Genomic DNA, 17,632 nt, shown 5'->3' with positions numbered 1-17,632 from the left:
CAAATTTGTATACACAAACTGCTGCTGATTTATTCAATCCAAGCAGGCTTGTGAACATAATGCAAATTTGAACGATGTTCCATGGAACGTTCATTTAGGGAACGGAACGGATTTTTTATAACGATGAATGCTAAAAATGAAATTTTAGCGGTCCGTTCCAATAGGTCATAGTGATTTCAGGAAGGGTGCAATTGTCCAAGGGATACCTATCCTAGAAACATGACTATGCCAATTCATGGGCAATTTTTGAAATGAGGGATGGACCTAAAGCCTCCTTCCTTGATATTAATATCCATGTTAATTTGAATTAACCACTCTAAAAAGTACATAATTATTCCCCTTTACGCAGAAAAAGTTTTGTTTATCTTTTACTCATTGAAAAAAATTATCATACTCTTAATAATTTCAAGAGGATTATGGATTAAAAGTATTTCACAGATTTGAGTTTAATATTATGTTATGTGTTACTGGCTATCTTAGTTTTAATGTATTTTTTCAATGTTGTCTACATGTCGGGGTTTAGTTTAAAAAAACTACTTATTTTTATGAAAAATACACAAATCATATATTTAAATGTTCAATAATTTATATTGATCAAACGAAAGGCAATATTTCAAAGGGATATTGTGGTCAATTAAAAGGCATTGAATTCAAATTTCTGGGATGAATTGAGATACTTAAGAGTGCTAACTGTAGTTTAAAACTTCTGTTTTATCTATTTGACTTAATTTGGTCCCAATATTGTCGTAGAAATATAATTTATTAAATTCCTAATTCAATAAATATAGAGGTGAATTTTGGCTACTTTAAGTACAATTTGCATTGTCTACCAAGGAGTATTCAGAATCATTTGTTCTTTGAAATGAACTATAATTTGTTGGAAAATGTATTACATGTACAATTTTGAGAAAAATTATTCTACTTTCCTATTGCAATTTTATTTCAATAAATCATTACTATTAAGAGCTGGTCATCAGTGATTATGATAAATTTTATTAATTAATTATGAGTTAATTCATCTATTTTTACATATGTGATTAAGAGGAATCGATATGTATCACAACGTACATAGCTTATTCTACTTCTCTGAAAATAAAATATTATTACTTTTAGTCGGCTATTACTGTTTTGAACATTAGTTTGATAATTTTTTTATGATTACCATAGACTTTTGAGATAAAAAAAAGCTTTGGCACCCCAGACATAAATATATAAAAGCGTTTTCGTTTTTTAACATTCAACAGAGCAAGAATAATAGCTAAACGAAAAATAAAAATAAATAACGAAACGCTACACGTCTGAATTCAAGGCTCTACTTCAATTTTGATACTGAGTTTCCATTTAAATCAATTTTAATTACAGGAAAATGGGAGTGATTCTAAAATAAAAAATATATACATGATTTAACTGAAATCCTACAAAAAATGACTGAGTTTGAGCTCACGCACGTACTATGTAGAGACCCGGAAAGGTTGCAAAAATTATTTTTTCTTCCGAAATTAGTACTTTATGTACTAAGTAGATATGACATGGAGTATAAGTAGTACTTATACTGCTAATCATACTGAATATTGTTTACATGCAGCTAGATTATAATTTTGAACTTATTCAATTAAAGAAAAAAATCCTTGAACGAATAAAATGTACAGTGGACAAAACGGTGAACGGACAAAAAATCATATAATTAATCAAAATTAAATTGATAAAGGAATTAAATTATACACCAACAAGGTGTAACTCAAAATAGCAAGTCTGAAAGTAGCTTGCTCAAAAATTCATCTAAGTAGTGTAATCTTGTAGACTTTGATGAAATTGCACGTCAAATTTGTACTGCAGGGTCTTCAAAGAGGGTCCAACGATGCCTGTCTTTTAGGGGTTCCCACACCGGGGCTCATATAAGGGGCTTGCTTATACCGAAAATGCATAAATTGGAGCTCAAGATTACTTGAATTATAAACTAAAAAACGACTGGTTTCTCAAATAATAACTCGACGAATAACAACGTTTTCTTAGTTTATTCAATATCAAAAAAGTAATGGGCAAAATAAAATAAAAAATCGTTGAACACGTCAATGTTATTTTTTCATTTGCAAAAAGATGAATTTGTAGCAATTTGTATACAAATTCGTTTGAATATGAGTTTGACACATTAAGAATGATTCTCCTGATGTCGATTTAATCATCCCATCACTAACATTAATGTTCACTTCGTCTCTTAAATGGAATAATAAGTAAATAAATTTTTTTATGTTCTTATTTTTAGGATCTTGGTTAAAATATTCAAAAATTACTAAATTAAAGGGCTAAAACATTCGGGGTTTCGTGACTTATTTATTATGAAGTCATTAACTTGTACTAAAACCCCGTTCAGAATCGATTCTAATACAAAATCTTAAAAACAGGTGTTATGTTTACTTGTCTTCCTCAACTTATTAAATCGCACTTTATGCCCCCGGTTCTGAAGGGATTCTATTTCCAAATCTTCAAAACAGGCTGTTAATTGATATGCCCCAGCTTTAATATATCAAACCAGCAATAGAAACCCCGTTCAAAATGTATTATAATACAAAATCTTCTGAACACGGCTTCTGTTAATGTTCCATGGTCAACTTATTTTTATTGGACTCTCATAAAAAATCTTCAAAATAGACACAACTTATCACTCTGTCAACTGAATTCTTAAACCACTTTTTCAAAGTTGAAATAAAAGTCAGACTGCTTCGGATCAACTCGTTAATGTTAGGACGTTTGTAGCCTACTTATTTCGGCGGATAATATCACGTGTCAATTCAAAATGGAGTCAAACATCACGTGTACAATTCAAAATGGAGTTAAACACAAAAGAGTTAAATATAATTGCAGTTTAATCCTTAACATCACTTTTATGCTTACTCATTTCAGCATCTCACATAGGAGATCAAATTTAAAAAGTATTCAAAACCAAGCAGTTATATGACATTTTTAGAGATGAATTCGAGGACTTAATCTCTTTGGATCACATATATGTCTACTCTTTTCAGCATCTCAACTCACGTTTCAAATTCAAAATAGTGTCAAACCCCCTATAGTTATGGTGGTTTTACCAATTTACTCGGGCATGTTTCTATGGTGACACCCCATGGTTTCATCAATTAATATTGTTGGTACGGTTTTGTACTACTACAGTCTCACTCAATGTACTTTTCTGGCACCTCTTTTCACTGTATTTTCTGGGTCTTTTACTACATAAAAATTACAATCCTCTTCAAGAACCAAGGGTCCCCCTTTTTCCGTATTTGTTGAGGTTTTTGTACATAAGAATCCTCAAGGACGGTACCTATTCTGGACCTTCTAGGCAAACATAATCAAAAATAATCTAACCTTGCGGTGTGACCTTTTTTAGGTTTCCTAAAGAACTTTTTGATTCACTGACGATACTTTTCTTTGGTTTGTGACGTCATAAATATATGGTCTTGAATATTAGAATTAATCCAATTAAAAACTGATAAGGAAGAAGGTAATAAATGCGTTTTTCTATTTTTTAAAAATCACTAGTAAAAAAGAAATACCAATTATCTTTTCTAAAAAATGTTTTTAAATATTATTTTTCATAAAAAAAAGATCATTGAAAAACATGGCCCTACGGACAGGGTCGATATGGATATATAGATCGGCATTCATTCTGTTTTCTGGTGATATTATGGTGCTGTCCGGCTCCACTATATTAAAAAAGTTATTCATGGATTGTAATACTCCAAAATCATTCATGCCGGTTTCAATTCTTTGCCTAATATAAATTCGCTTCTCATTTTCTTATTTATGCTGATCAAATATATTTCTAATTCAGGATTTGAGTTTTAATGAGGGAAAGTTATCTTTGACATTTATTTAACAAAATCATCTGAAAATGGGTATTGTCTGGATGTTCGGTTATGATGTAGCGGCTGCTTTGCTTATACACATTGGGTTCGACGATGAAAAAAACTAAAAATCATCAGAAAAGAGCAAAACATTGCCTTGAATTTTTTTGTTCTTGAGAAAATTTAGAATTTTTTTTTCTCTTTCTAACTGTCTCAGCTAGCTCTCTTCAGAGATGAAATGTCTAATTGTCCTCCTCCACCATTTTGCACCCAACGTTACTCCGGATTGAAAATAATAAAATGTACACCTCTAGATATGATCAACCCTGTAATTAATTATTAGTATCCATCTTGCACACCATTTAAGATACCAAGATTTTTATGATATGAAGGGAGTTGGTTGAAAAGTTTTTAGGAGTTGTTTTACGATGCTCTTTATTCGCCATAACTACATACAGATTTCGAATTTATCTAAAGGTCCCCCCCTCGTCGATCAGAGGAGTCCTCTCCTTTCTAACCCTTTGACAAGATTCTTTTGATTAGGCTTATGTATAAGCTCCAACCACTGTATGACCCATTTATGATGGTCTTGATGTCAAAAAATGTTATTAACGTATAACCAGGGCAGAAATAACTGTCCTTTCAAAAAACGATGTTGATAGTAACTTTTGAGAGTCTGTAAGGGAAGTTAAATCTAGAGGTTTCATAGTTTTCATTGAACTTTGTTACCCTCATATTTTTATTATAGAAATCTGTAATACTGCATGAGGAAAACTCATAACATTCAACTATCTGGAGTTACATATATTAAGATGAAGGTAGTTCCTTGTAGGGTCCATTGAACTTGTAGCATTACAAATACTCAGTTTCACAATTAAATTGTTACATACTCCCACTTTATGGGGACTGAAGTCTCTACTTACGCTATTATTCCAACATCTTGAGAATACAATTATGAAAAAATGGCCTATTTAAAGGTGTATCGCTCCTTAATCACTTTTGTGAGAGCAACAATATGCCAAATTTTGTACACATTTGAAGGCCACATTAAATGTAAATAGATTATTCATCATGAAAGCCTTCGTTCTCGATCACAACCTGTAAACGGCGCCTGAATGCCTTTCTACCTCGCGTGGATCCATGTCCTTCATTGTATAGACAATGGAGGAGGCCTTGAAGACTTGAGTCAACTAGAAAGGACGCTTGAATAAAAATCAAGTTATTGAGAAATTCCCCTTCTATTTATTTACAAAATAAATATTAACAGCCAAATAGTTTATAGGCATATTTGTTCTATTATGGGATTTATGTTCAAATTTGAGGGAAGGGATGAGATACTCAATAATATTAGCAATAATTTAGAGCCATCCATTAATTAATGTGACTCCAATGAGCCCCGTTATAATCTTTTGAATATATTGGTTATATTCATAGCCTCAGATATTTGATAATATTTATTAAAAAGGAGTTGCATAAAAATACAGCGAGTTGATCCGATCTAGCTGTACTCTCAGAGTAACAATATTTTAATTATTTCTGTATTTAACTATAGTGGTATTTATACGATTAGACACCATTTGATTATTAATAAGTTTTCAAACGTTATAAATTATTTCCGACAACATTTTACCACCTCCTATTTCGATATTCGACCTTTTCATCATGAGGTGACACTTTGTTGTGTGGACAAGGAAGAACAAGAGATTGTTTCCCCATTTTTGAAAAATGGAATGCAATTTCAAATTGTAAATTACTAATTAGGACATAAAGAATTCTGTGCAAAAAGAGTTCCATGCTCTATTTTTTTTTCCCCCAAGAAGTTACATTTTGTAGGGATCAGTTCTTGGAAATGGCGACAATTTTCAAAGATTTTCTCGGAATGTGTGTTCTTGGACATATTGGCTCTTTATTGAAGGGGAGCATTTCAAACATGTGTACCAATCACTTTTTCTTTTTAGATTGGAATGTTCAAAAGTACCCTTGGTTGTTTACATACTCATCACAACCATTACAAAATGAGCGTTTTCATTCCTCGAAGATTACTTTCTCATTCAGACTTCAAAGCTGTTGGTTTTCCAAGTCCTTGGAGTAAATTCATCTTATACCAGAAATATGTTCAATCATGTGAGGATTTTTGTTATGAAATATATTCTTGAAAAAATACATTTATAAAGTAGTGGAAGAAAGCATGCCCACAAATAGGAACTATGGGATGGCGGAGTGACGTTTGCCATATATTTTAAGATCATTCGGAAACTTTAGCCTCCTTTTTTATGGAGTTCATCATAAAAAAATCCTTTAGACGATTAGACATAAGAATTGATAGTTTTATAAAAATCATTTGGATTGTGTTCAAATGGAAGGAAAAGACAACAACACAGGACTCATTTTTGCTAAATATAATGAGAATTAAGTTCAATTGTTGACAATGGACTTTTCAGAGGCGAAGTCTATTCCATATTCATTTATTCCAATAAAAAGACTCACTTGTTATATTGATATAAAATCAATTTATTTGCTGTTGAACATGAAGGACATTTCACATTTACCATACATGTTTGAGGAAGCGGAACAAGAAAATTTATATATTGTACCTAACAAAATGTTTATATATTCTTAATTTCTTTATACTTATTACAGGAAACTTGGAAGAACATTTTTACTTCTTAACCTGAAATTCAATGTGACAACTGGGGTGATTGATTTCTTTCAATAATATGAGTTTTTGTCAGCTATTTTTTACTACATTTCAGAAGTCAGAAAAAGAATTTCACTATTATGGGCTTTTAGCATACATTGTAATGCTGGGAAAAGTGGATGGAATCTATGTTCATTTTCTAGTAGAGAGTTTTTCAAATTTTCTACCGATCACAGCTTTGGAAAGATTTCTAAGGCCTTTAAAAATACGCAATGTTTAGATAGCATTGATTACTTAGTTGAAGTAATAAATAAATCGTCACCAAAATTGTCTGCAATACAACATATAGTTAAATGGCTCAATTGGGGAAAAAATTGTGGGAGGCTAGATCCAAATTTGAAGTGAAGGGATTCGGAGGATCATTCGAAATATTGGAATGTATTGTGAAAACAGGGACAAACAGTCAAGACTTTTGTATTATTATTTAGTTGTTTAGTTTTTAGTTGAAGTATACAATAGTCAAAAGAGCTTCTCACACTTTAATATCCACTACGAACCTCAAAGGATATAAAGAGGATGAGATCCTTCAATAAAAGCTTCCTAATTAGGTGTTTCATAGAAGATGAACAGCTCAAAGACTCTCTTCATTAATAAATCCTAGCATCAACTCGCGAAGATAGTATATTTACGTCATCAAAAATTATCGTCAAATAAAGTAAAAAATAATGTGGGATTTTTTCCTTATCGTGATTTTGTTCAATATTCCTTGTATGTTGCCGCACCACATATGTCAAAAGAAAATTAAATCAGGGACACCACTTGTTTATTTTTTTGTGTCCGTAAATTTTTGCAATCTTTAAGTAGGAATAACGGAGCCTCTTTGGGGCTAATCAAAATAATTTGTTTAAGGAAATGGAGGATAATGAGTTGAAGAATACAAATCCATCCCAAACTTTTTTTGTGAAAAAGTACTTCAAGCGTCATTTATAGTTGACTCACCACATATATGTTCGTGGCGAGTGTACCAACATAAAAAAATTAAAAAATTGAGCATACCAAATGTAGATTGTCCGTAAAATTTGAAAAGTCAGCTTACTTTTTGAACACACTTCCTACAGATAAAAATATAACGTACAAACTCCAATGATTATCTCATCCTATGCGGAAACGTATTCGAGCAATTGTAATCGATAGAGTGTTATTCCAATAATATATTCTTCACTTATCTGATGTTATTTCCTTATTCTTAAAAAGTTGCGACAATTAAATTTCAGTTCTCTCTAATTTTTATATATTTGGAAAAAGTATGACGGGTGTGTAAAATTATACAATGTACTCAATAATTTCACTTAATGATAATATTTTTTTTTCTAAAAATGCCTTTTATAAATAAATCCCATGACGTCTTTTCTTAGAAAATATTATTTGTGGACTTTTTTAGAATATAATATGTACGCATAAATTGTATAATCTAATAAAACTGTGGAAAATATCGCAAATGAATCACGTAATCAAAAGTATTGAAATTGTTTTTGGTAATTTTGAACTATATTTATTTACGGAGTGTTGATACCTGTGCTTTTCACCAAACCTTTACACCTCTATATAACGTTTCATACATTTACATAAAAAGAAGATAGGAAGAGAACAAGGCTTGTTGCGACACTTTTTGTATATAGGGGAATTACTGGAAGCTGTATCTGCCAAAAATATCTTTCAGCCCTCAAAATCAGTTTTTACCCAATATACCGGAGATAGATAAACGAACAAAAAGTAAAGATTTTTATCTCAAAATAATCTGCATTATATTATGCAATATTACTGTAAATAGGGTGACTGTAGTTTTTTATGTTTGAGAAAAATAGGTGTGTTATAACTAGACATAAATTTGTGAACGATCGCTCAATCACTCAAAAAATTGCTCACTATTACATTTTTGTGAAAAATTGTTCATATTGACATGTTTTGTTTGAAAATTGTTCATTTTGTTCAAATCTGTATGAAATACAAAAATCAAATTTGGATTCTACAGGGTGAGGACTCAAAAATTAGAAAAAATTTAAAGGCCATTTTCACTTTTACATATTTTAATGGCAAACTTTTGAACCAAAAGTTGGTATTCAACTATTTGTACACAGGGGGCCCCGTCTGGTTTAATTCTGAATTAATGCTTCAATACGGGAACGAACATAGTTGTCCCTGAAGTCAAAGGAAAGTTGTGATCTTCAACCATGGCAAGACTTGGTACATGAGATCCGTCCTGTCCAAGACGACCAAACATTCTCATTAACCTTGAAGAAAAATTCTGCTGGCTAGCAGGAAGCATCTTACTGCAGAAACTGCATCTTCCAAGATGCAGGGGGGACTATTAACTGAGCTGGAAATGTTTCAACCATGGCAAGGCTCATGAGACTTGAGCATTCTGATTAACCTTGAAGAAGGAATCATTTCTCTTGACGCCAAGATGCCGAGGACTATTACCTGAGCTGGATGTTTGGCCCTGAACTAGACTTGAGCTCTTGATTAAGGTAAGAAGGAGATCGCACAGCCTCTGCCATTTTGTTTGTTACTCAGACATTATTGATTGCACAAAAACAAAACAAGCATCAAATTGTAGCTTTTTGTCAGGTCTTTTGAGTGGTGCCAAGTATAAAATTGTCAAACTTTCAGAATTGAGGCTAGACAGCCTCGAAGAGAACTCAATTTTTAAGTCCACACCTAATATTTAGATTACAAAACACGATTTGATGATTCTTTGATTATATTTTTTGGGAGAAAATCCACCTTCAAAAAACTTCCTTCATTATCCTCTTTTTTTTGAGGTAAAACTATGATGCAATCAGGGCTATGATTACATCATTGTATATATGAGGGAGCCACATTCCAATAACAGCCAGTTATAGGAAGTGGAAATTTGTTGCAAAATCGACTATTGAATAATGTTGAATCTTGCAACTAATGAGAAATGCTTTAAGAAGGCAAAAAGTAAAGGAAGAAAATCTTTCTAGAATCTTCATTTGTCGATATAATATAGCAAAATTTATTAATAAAGTATGATAAATATAAAATAACACGAATTGTTTTAAATTATCCTTATAAAAATTTATTTTTCTAAATTGCTCAATCTTGCTATTTTGGGTGCTCACTTTTTTAAATTGTAGCTCTCTGTTTTTGCTCATTTTATGAAGAAAAAAAAATAGTTCAAAAAATCATAAGTCTAGTTATATTTGATATATTATTAGTCTTTGGTAATGGAATAATACCTATTAGTTATTTAAAATTAATTAGTGGTAACATATAACATTAACACTAATGTAAATTGATTTTTTATAAATGTTTAGGGGATTAAAGAGTATCAAATATGATTACAAAACAGGAAATGAGGCTACTGCTTTAAAAATATCTACAAGACAATAATGATAATTAATGGAAGAATATAAATTATAATTTATAAATTTGAATAAAATGTATCACATTCTAATGAAACCTCAATCCTTCATTCTTCTGGATGAAAGAACTTTTTTCCCTCTCACGGCAGAGTTAAAAGACAAATAAGGTCATCCCTTTAATGCAAAAATAGAGTGTCGTGATTTTACTGACATGATCCAATGAGACGGAAACTTCAATATGAAATAGAAGAATGCCTGCTACACAGTATGTTATGATGAAGTAGCTAATCATAAGCCTAATGAGGTAATGGAGGTTAGACATTCCATAATTTTGAAAACAATTTCCACCTCTCCAAAAACAACTGAGCGCATCTTTAAACATCTTAGTTAAGGGTTCATCTAAAAACCTTCCAACATTCCTTCCTTTAAACGATAGGATCTTTCATATAGAATTTGCAAATGCCATCAAGTAGTGTTCAACTTGCTTTCATTTTGGACATGGAAAGACCAAATTTAATTAACAGTCGAAAGGTTAAAAATGTTACACGAGATGGATTTTAAAAGGACTTAAAACTAATGAAAATAATCCATTGATAGAAAATATCCCCAATGAAGAAATAATCCATGAAAAACTGACGACAAACATAATGTAGAAAAAGGAATTAAAACTGGAAACGATACTCACAGGAGTGCATTTGAAGAAAATGTGGAGCAAAGTGAATTAGCCAGCAACGGTTAGAAAGATATTCCATATTCTTAATCAAAAAGGTAGAATAGAGTTAAAAAGAAGTAAGTAAACCTGATATTGTTTAGAAATATTACAAGGGCGTAAGAGGAGTTGATGCCTTAGAAGGAATACCAGCTGTCCATTGAGGGAGAGTTATATGAAGGTGGCATATACTTACCTGGTGTTTCACCCTTGCGATCCATGAAAGCTAGTTTTTTCGTTTTCAATATGAGTTGAACTAAACGCCTGGGAGATTTCATTCATATTATACAGTTCCCCCTTTTATATTATACACCCTTTTTTTTTCATTCTGTATTAGTGCATGATATACATCAGAGAGAACTATATACAACTGTTTTTCATAGATAATGATAAACTTAGCTTTATTAATATACATGAATCATTATGATGACATCTCAGGCGTGGCTTGTATACGAGTTACATGGAAAGGGAGGTGTATTAATTTCAAAAATCCTATTGAATCGTCAGTAGGTAAGAGGTCATCAAGCTTTTCCCATCTCTTAGCTCTTGATTGGAGAGGGAGCTACTGAGGACTTGTTCTTCTTAGTATATTCAAATTCAAATGATTTTTCCTTGACCTTCCCAACTCCAATTTTCAGGTGAAGGAAGTGAGCTCACTATTTTTTCTTTTTTTTTTTTATTGGCCTTTCCATTCGGGAATTTGTATCAGAAGAGTGAAACACCTTTTTAAGAGTGACTGAGCAATAAAATCATATAAAATAAGCTGTTGTGTTTGGAGTTCAAAACTCGATCCGTCTCCCATTGTTCGACAAAACTATTCATTTGTGTGTTTTCATTCGAAGGCTAACATTTTAATGAATGGGATTGGGCTCAATAGGTCGATTTGGATGGATCTTTTGTTCGAAGCATTCGGATGTATAGACCCGCTTCTGAATCGTCGAGAATTTCTTCCAATCCACCGCGTCGATTATAATGTTGTTTACTCTGGAAAGGAAATCTTCTAGAACATTATCTTTACCCCTTATGGCTACAATTTAGCACTATATTAAAAAATTTCCGTAAAATATCAATAAAATGTATTTGACCAAGTAGGATTTTTAGATTTATTAGCGTCGACTAGGGGCTGATGGTCCGTAAACACAGTAATCATGCGTCCTTCAATGAAAAATCTAAAATGTCGAAGGGCCTCTATAACCCCAAAGAGACCCCTCTAGAAGGTCGAACATCGAGTCTGAGTTGCGTTTAAAGCCTTACTAAAGAATCCCATTTGGAGGAAATCGCCTCGATCATCTTGCTGTTCCAGCACTCCGCCATTAGCTTTGTCTGATGCGTCGACAGTCAGAAAAAGGTCCCTCTTGGGGGAATAATGCCCAAGGGTAGCAACACTGGAAAGAGTATCCCGTAATTTGAGGAACGATGAGTTGCCTTCTTCAGTCCACTCTAACCTTTGAACTTGGGTAACAATTTATACGATGGGTCTAACAGTGCCCCCAGGTTAGGAACAAATCTTCTGTATTAATGAACCATCCCAATTAAATTATGCAAGTCACCTTTTCTGTGTAGATCTAGCACTCTCATCTGATTGAGTTGTTCTTTGAGGGAACGAATGCCGTTTTCGCTAATGACATGTTGAAAAGTTCAATCCTTGCTTCTTAAAACTATATTTTCTCTACACTATGAGCAAGATCATTATCTTTCAGAACTTGAAGAACCTGCTTGATGTGAATGTGATGCTCTCTTTCTTACAGCGAAGCCACCATTATATCGTTGATGTAAGCGAATACGAACTCCATTTATCCAAATAACGAATCCATCAATCGTTGGAATGTATTAAAGGCATTACGGAGTCCAAAGCGCATCCTTGTAAACTCGTACAATCCGGCACATGTAGTAATAGCCGTTTTCTTGGCGTCTTCGCTCGACATACAAACCTGATAGCAGGCTTGCTTGAGATCCAATTTGGTGAAGTATTTGCAACTGGGAATATGAGGGATTGGGTATCGATCTAGGAGCGTCAGATTGTTCAATTGCCTATAGTCTCCAGCCATACGCCAGGAACAGTCTTGCTTTTCCACCAAATGCATTGGGAACGGCCAATTTGATTTTTAACTTCGCAATGTTCCCGCTGACCTTAGTTTAGATATCCCCGCCTTCACTATAGCTTCCTTTTCTGGAGTTATTCGACGAGTATGCGAGTAACAAGGGCTCCCTGTTGTGAAGATCTCGTGTTTGACACCATGACGAGGCTCAGAACAGAATTCGTCCTTAGACTGTGGGGTAGGAAATTCGATACATAATTTGTTGGCAATATTACAGCGCTCTTCTATTGTTGTCTGCACTTCGTTACGTTGTAACATCTTACATTCCATATCAACAGACAATCTGTAATGGCCTAGGAAATCAGCAACAACCGTATTCTATGTTTGCCACAACAAACTCCCATTCAACTCTGTACACAGGCTCGAATTCGATCCATAATTACCTCAACCCATATGTTTCTACGGAAGCTCCTTTGGAATAAATAAGCTTGGGAGGCGCTCGATCAATATAGTGCGAATGGACTTTTTTTTCGGAACTATGTACCGCTGAGATCTAGTCTCGATGAGGAATCGTTTTTCATTACTACTGACGCATAAAAGATTATTAAGCATTGAACCTGAGTCTATACTTCATGAAATGCAGATTTTAGGGTCGAGTTGGATAATCGAAGACTGATCCGTTTTTAACTAATAAATTTTGGCAAATATGAAGTGTTTCGCACTTAGTCGCTTTTTACCCTATTTATGATGGTGGAAGCATTCCATCCGTTTACCAGTAGGGTAAAGCAAAGAACCAGAAGGGCTCTCGATGGTACTAAGGGTGCTAGGTTTCTCTGATGCAGTCGCATTGTATTTGACAATTCTTATAAAGTCTGACAAATTATTATCAGCAAACAGCACGGACAATCCAGCTCTTTGGCCTCTGGAAGACTTATTATGAGGATTTGTTTGATTATCCCCCCACGGATGTCCGGGATGTTGAAGAGGTAACTCCTCATAACGCTCACAATTTCGTCGACAGAATTATTTTTGAGGCGCTTCGATCAGCTGAAAAATTATCTCAATTTTATCTTGTGTCGAAATTTTATATTCATCCAGGATTTTCCCCTTCATATCCGAATAGGGCTTGCTGCTTGGGGTATCCTCATCTTCATAATAAAAGATATCCAGGACTCCTTTGTCAATCGCCCATGGTATGTGATTATACTTTTCAGACTCCTCATTGACACGATACAAATTGAATTGCGCTTCGAGACGCCGGGACCATTATTTGGGCTTGCTTGGCTAGAAGGGACAAATACTAAATTGCCCTACTACGTCAGAGACTTCAGGACTTGGCTTAGATTGACTCATGTCGGGGGCACCATTTTGGTGTTACCAGAATTAAACGCGGCAATTGAAGGCTAGGACTTCTTTATTTCAGTATCCGAATAAAAACTGAGAGGTACAATGTCTCAAAGGAGATCAACTCGTGTAGTTAAACACTACATATATTTAGATCCACAAAGACACGCCTCCCCCCTACAAGAAAACAATGACGACATTGTATTCGAATGGAGATATCTATATTGACGTTTTCTTTTTATAAAACCAGACCTGAATATTAATAAAGATGTACCTCAGTACAAAAAAAAACATTAATCCTATAATTCTACCTTAATGGTTCATGGTAGATATTTAAAATAGAAACATGTAGTACTTTACTTAATTAGATGTGATCTCCCGCGGCCTCATCTCTCAGTCCATAGATAACCTCCTCCACATAATGTGACCTTCCATTTACTTTCACGATCCTCCAAAGTGCTAGTTTCGTGAGTATATAAATACAAATTTACTAACTAACGCCTCAATTATTTGTAATTACTTTAAATTATATTCTTTTAATCCTTCCAAACTCATGAATTGGAGATATGAGTAATTGATATAGTCTGTATCAAGTTTTCTATCTCCTTCTGTTTGGCAACTAGTATAAATATATAATCATCGTTATCAGTTAATTACATTATTATTTAAAGATCAATGGAGAATACATAATATTTCATATTATTAAAATGCAACTTAATACATTATCTTGTACAAACCCAATCTGAAGTTGACACTTTATTTTATATACATTTTTTTTTAATGATTAGTTTGATTATATTTTTAAAGTTTACTTTAGTCAACCCTTTAAAAAATATCTACCTTGATTTTTAGTTTTAAAAATTAAGTCAATCCATCATTTTTGCTGAAAAACATTTTTTTTAGGATTTCAAATATTATCTCAAAATAAAAGAATTGCTTAAAATACCACGTGGTGTTGATATTAAATTACAACTACGACTAATATTATTGCCTTAAAATTTTACAAAATTAATATGAGTTCGCCAAGTGGAATATATTATCAAAAATAATATTTTTCACCACAACATTTCCATGATTGGAGTTTGTGGTCCTGCAGATAGTATTAGAACTCATAGGTTTTGTCCCACTATGACAAAGTACAAAACATTATTATCCCAACGTTTTTGACCTCAACTATTTTTTCACAATCATGTTATCGGACACCCACTTTCTCTATATTCCACCAAAAATTGAGTTTTAGTGATTTTTATATTATAATTCTTAAAAAATATGTCAATTGTTTATAAAGAATACTAAAATGTTATTTTTTTTGTTATAAAAATAAGACTTTTATTTAAACTTCAATAAGTGGCCAGCCTGTTAGATTCCCATGTTATTTTTAAAAAGCTTTAGCTGAGCATATACAGTTTATGTAAATTTTGTAGTTGTTATTAGAACTCTGCTCCGTCACATTCTTTAAATTGTCCATAAAAATTTGTGTTGGAAATGACTAGGTTATATTTTGATTAAAAAAATAATAGGTGAAGTAAAAAAATTATGGGGTTTTTTTTTGTTGCTCAATTTTAACAATAAAATTAACAATATTTTTTTTACAATGGATTAATCTTGAGATATAGCTCAATAAAATGATCTAGCGAAGAACCGAAGAATTTATGTTGAACCCCCGGCAGCGCCGTCAGAATGTATTTGTAAGTAAGGGAGGCCAAAGTATAAAATATTGACGTAATTCCAGCCTGACAATTTTATTATAAAATTAGAAATATTACATTTTGTCTTAAAAAGTAAGCAGTAGGTGCTCTTACTTGGTAAAGCGCCACTGCTCCTGGTTAAGAACCACTGTTTCAGATGATTCCTGAAACATAAAATTCCAAAGGTGTGGAAAGTTTAGGGAAATTTTTCATATAAACCTTGTTTCGGGGATTTTGGAAATTTTTAAATGTGTAGGTTAAGTGATTTGGAAATGTTCCGTAGACATTTAACTGACAATTTATTAAATTTTATAATTTTTACTGATCAAACTCGAATCATTACAATAATGACTCTATCCCAATTGATTCCCCTCTCTCACAAATATATTTTAACTCTCGGAGTTAATTTTTTCATTGCAGTAATATAATTTATAACTTCAGCCCATTAAATGTTTCTTCTTTTCCCCTGCCCCTTTTCAAACATTTTATGGTTCGCACAAGAGGGAAGAAATGATCTTCATTTTCTGTACTTTTCTATAAATGTTGGCATTAAGTTTAAAAAAGATATATTCTATAATTCAAAAATAGGGTGCCACTATTCAATGCTGCAAACTTTTATTAATTTTTTTTTTAAATTTTCTTTAATAATTTGTATGCTTTATGTACTAATATGAAAAAAAATATATATATAATACTTTACATATAGAATATTTCTGTCTCCAGTCTTCAACATCAAAAATTCCCTGTTTAATCCGGTTCTTATTCGAAAATTTCTGTTAATTCCTCAAACTGAAATGAAAATTTTCCATGTTTGAATTTTGCAACCTGACTCAAATCTAATATTTATTGCATGCATAAATTTTATGATAGTAATCTTTAAATAAAATTCTTTAAAAATTAAGAACTGTCAAAAAGACAGGACCAATCTCATAATAATTTATGTCAAATTTGTAACCTAGCATATAAATCCTCATTTTCCCCTTTATAGTTTACGGATGAATTCTATGTGTCAATGAGAGACACCTCGACAGTTACCGTGGTACACACCTTCCGTCCCCTCATTTACTCATCAACCTATGCGATATACAATTACATATATATTATGTACATACTCGTAGGTATATGAAATTCATGCTCTCTTCAAGGTTTGTTAAAATGATGGCATGAATAATTATTATTATTATTTGCAGTTATTATTAATGCTAGTTAATGTAAAGTCTATGATTTACATACGTAATGCATAGATACAAAATATATCCTTGGATCCTTTTCATTTGGAGTGACACTCTTTTGCCTGAGGATTTATTGTACAAAAATATGTTTATTAATAGATTTATACTTAGGCATGCGTACCAGAGAAATCCATGACCTCTATAGTACCCGGATTTATGCGTCATGCATTTCTTTTAAAGCACATGGAGATGGATATACAATTCCACAACTCTTTAGTCGTAAAGTTCTTACACTAGTTTGCCACTATAAATGTGGCCGTCAACATATAAGCAAGTCTGAAGGATTTTTTTTTCCAAAACTGTGTGTAGATTACATTTGTATTTTTCAATGAATTATCGTCTATTTTTATCAACAAATTATTCTTACTAACCCTTGGAGGAATTTCAAATTATCCTTAAATGTAGCCGAAACTGATCGTAACAACAAAAGAATGACCATTGGTATATTTGATTTAAAATACCCTATCGATGACAATATAAGTTTCTGAAATCAAATAAAGGTTTTAAACATTAGCTTAAATTCTTGTGTATCTTAAAACATTGCACAAATTTGAATATAAAGGCTATAATTGACTCAATTATGTTTATAAAATATTGGTCTGTATGAGTTACGATGCAAAAATAAATTGGTATTTTCTCATTTATTTTTTTATTTTGTTCAAGATTGTTTTTATGTTGGCATACCATATTTTAGTACATACTATACAAGTATACATATATATATATAGCAAGTAAACCTGTTATTTCTAAACAT

At 32.4% G+C, this 17,632-nt stretch overlaps 1 long non-coding RNA gene across 1 annotated transcript; it reads right to left on the bottom strand.

Annotated features, from left to right (window-relative positions):
* Positions 1 to 9,475: 9,475 nt before the first annotated feature.
* On the bottom strand, positions 9,476 to 11,154 carry LOC121114246 (uncharacterized). Its single transcript, XR_011779304.1, has 2 exons — positions 10,689 to 11,154; positions 9,476 to 10,621 (listed from the first exon to the last, which is right to left on the bottom strand). It is a non-coding gene; the product is annotated as an uncharacterized lncRNA (long non-coding RNA).
* Between the last annotated feature and the right edge of the window lie 6,478 nt (positions 11,155 to 17,632).

Source organism: Lepeophtheirus salmonis, chromosome 1 (assembly GCF_016086655.4).
Source record: "Lepeophtheirus salmonis chromosome 1, UVic_Lsal_1.4, whole genome shotgun sequence".
Classification (NCBI taxonomy): Eukaryota; Metazoa; Arthropoda; class Copepoda; order Siphonostomatoida; family Caligidae; genus Lepeophtheirus; species Lepeophtheirus salmonis.
This window is presented reverse-complemented; position numbering and strand designations above follow the sequence as displayed.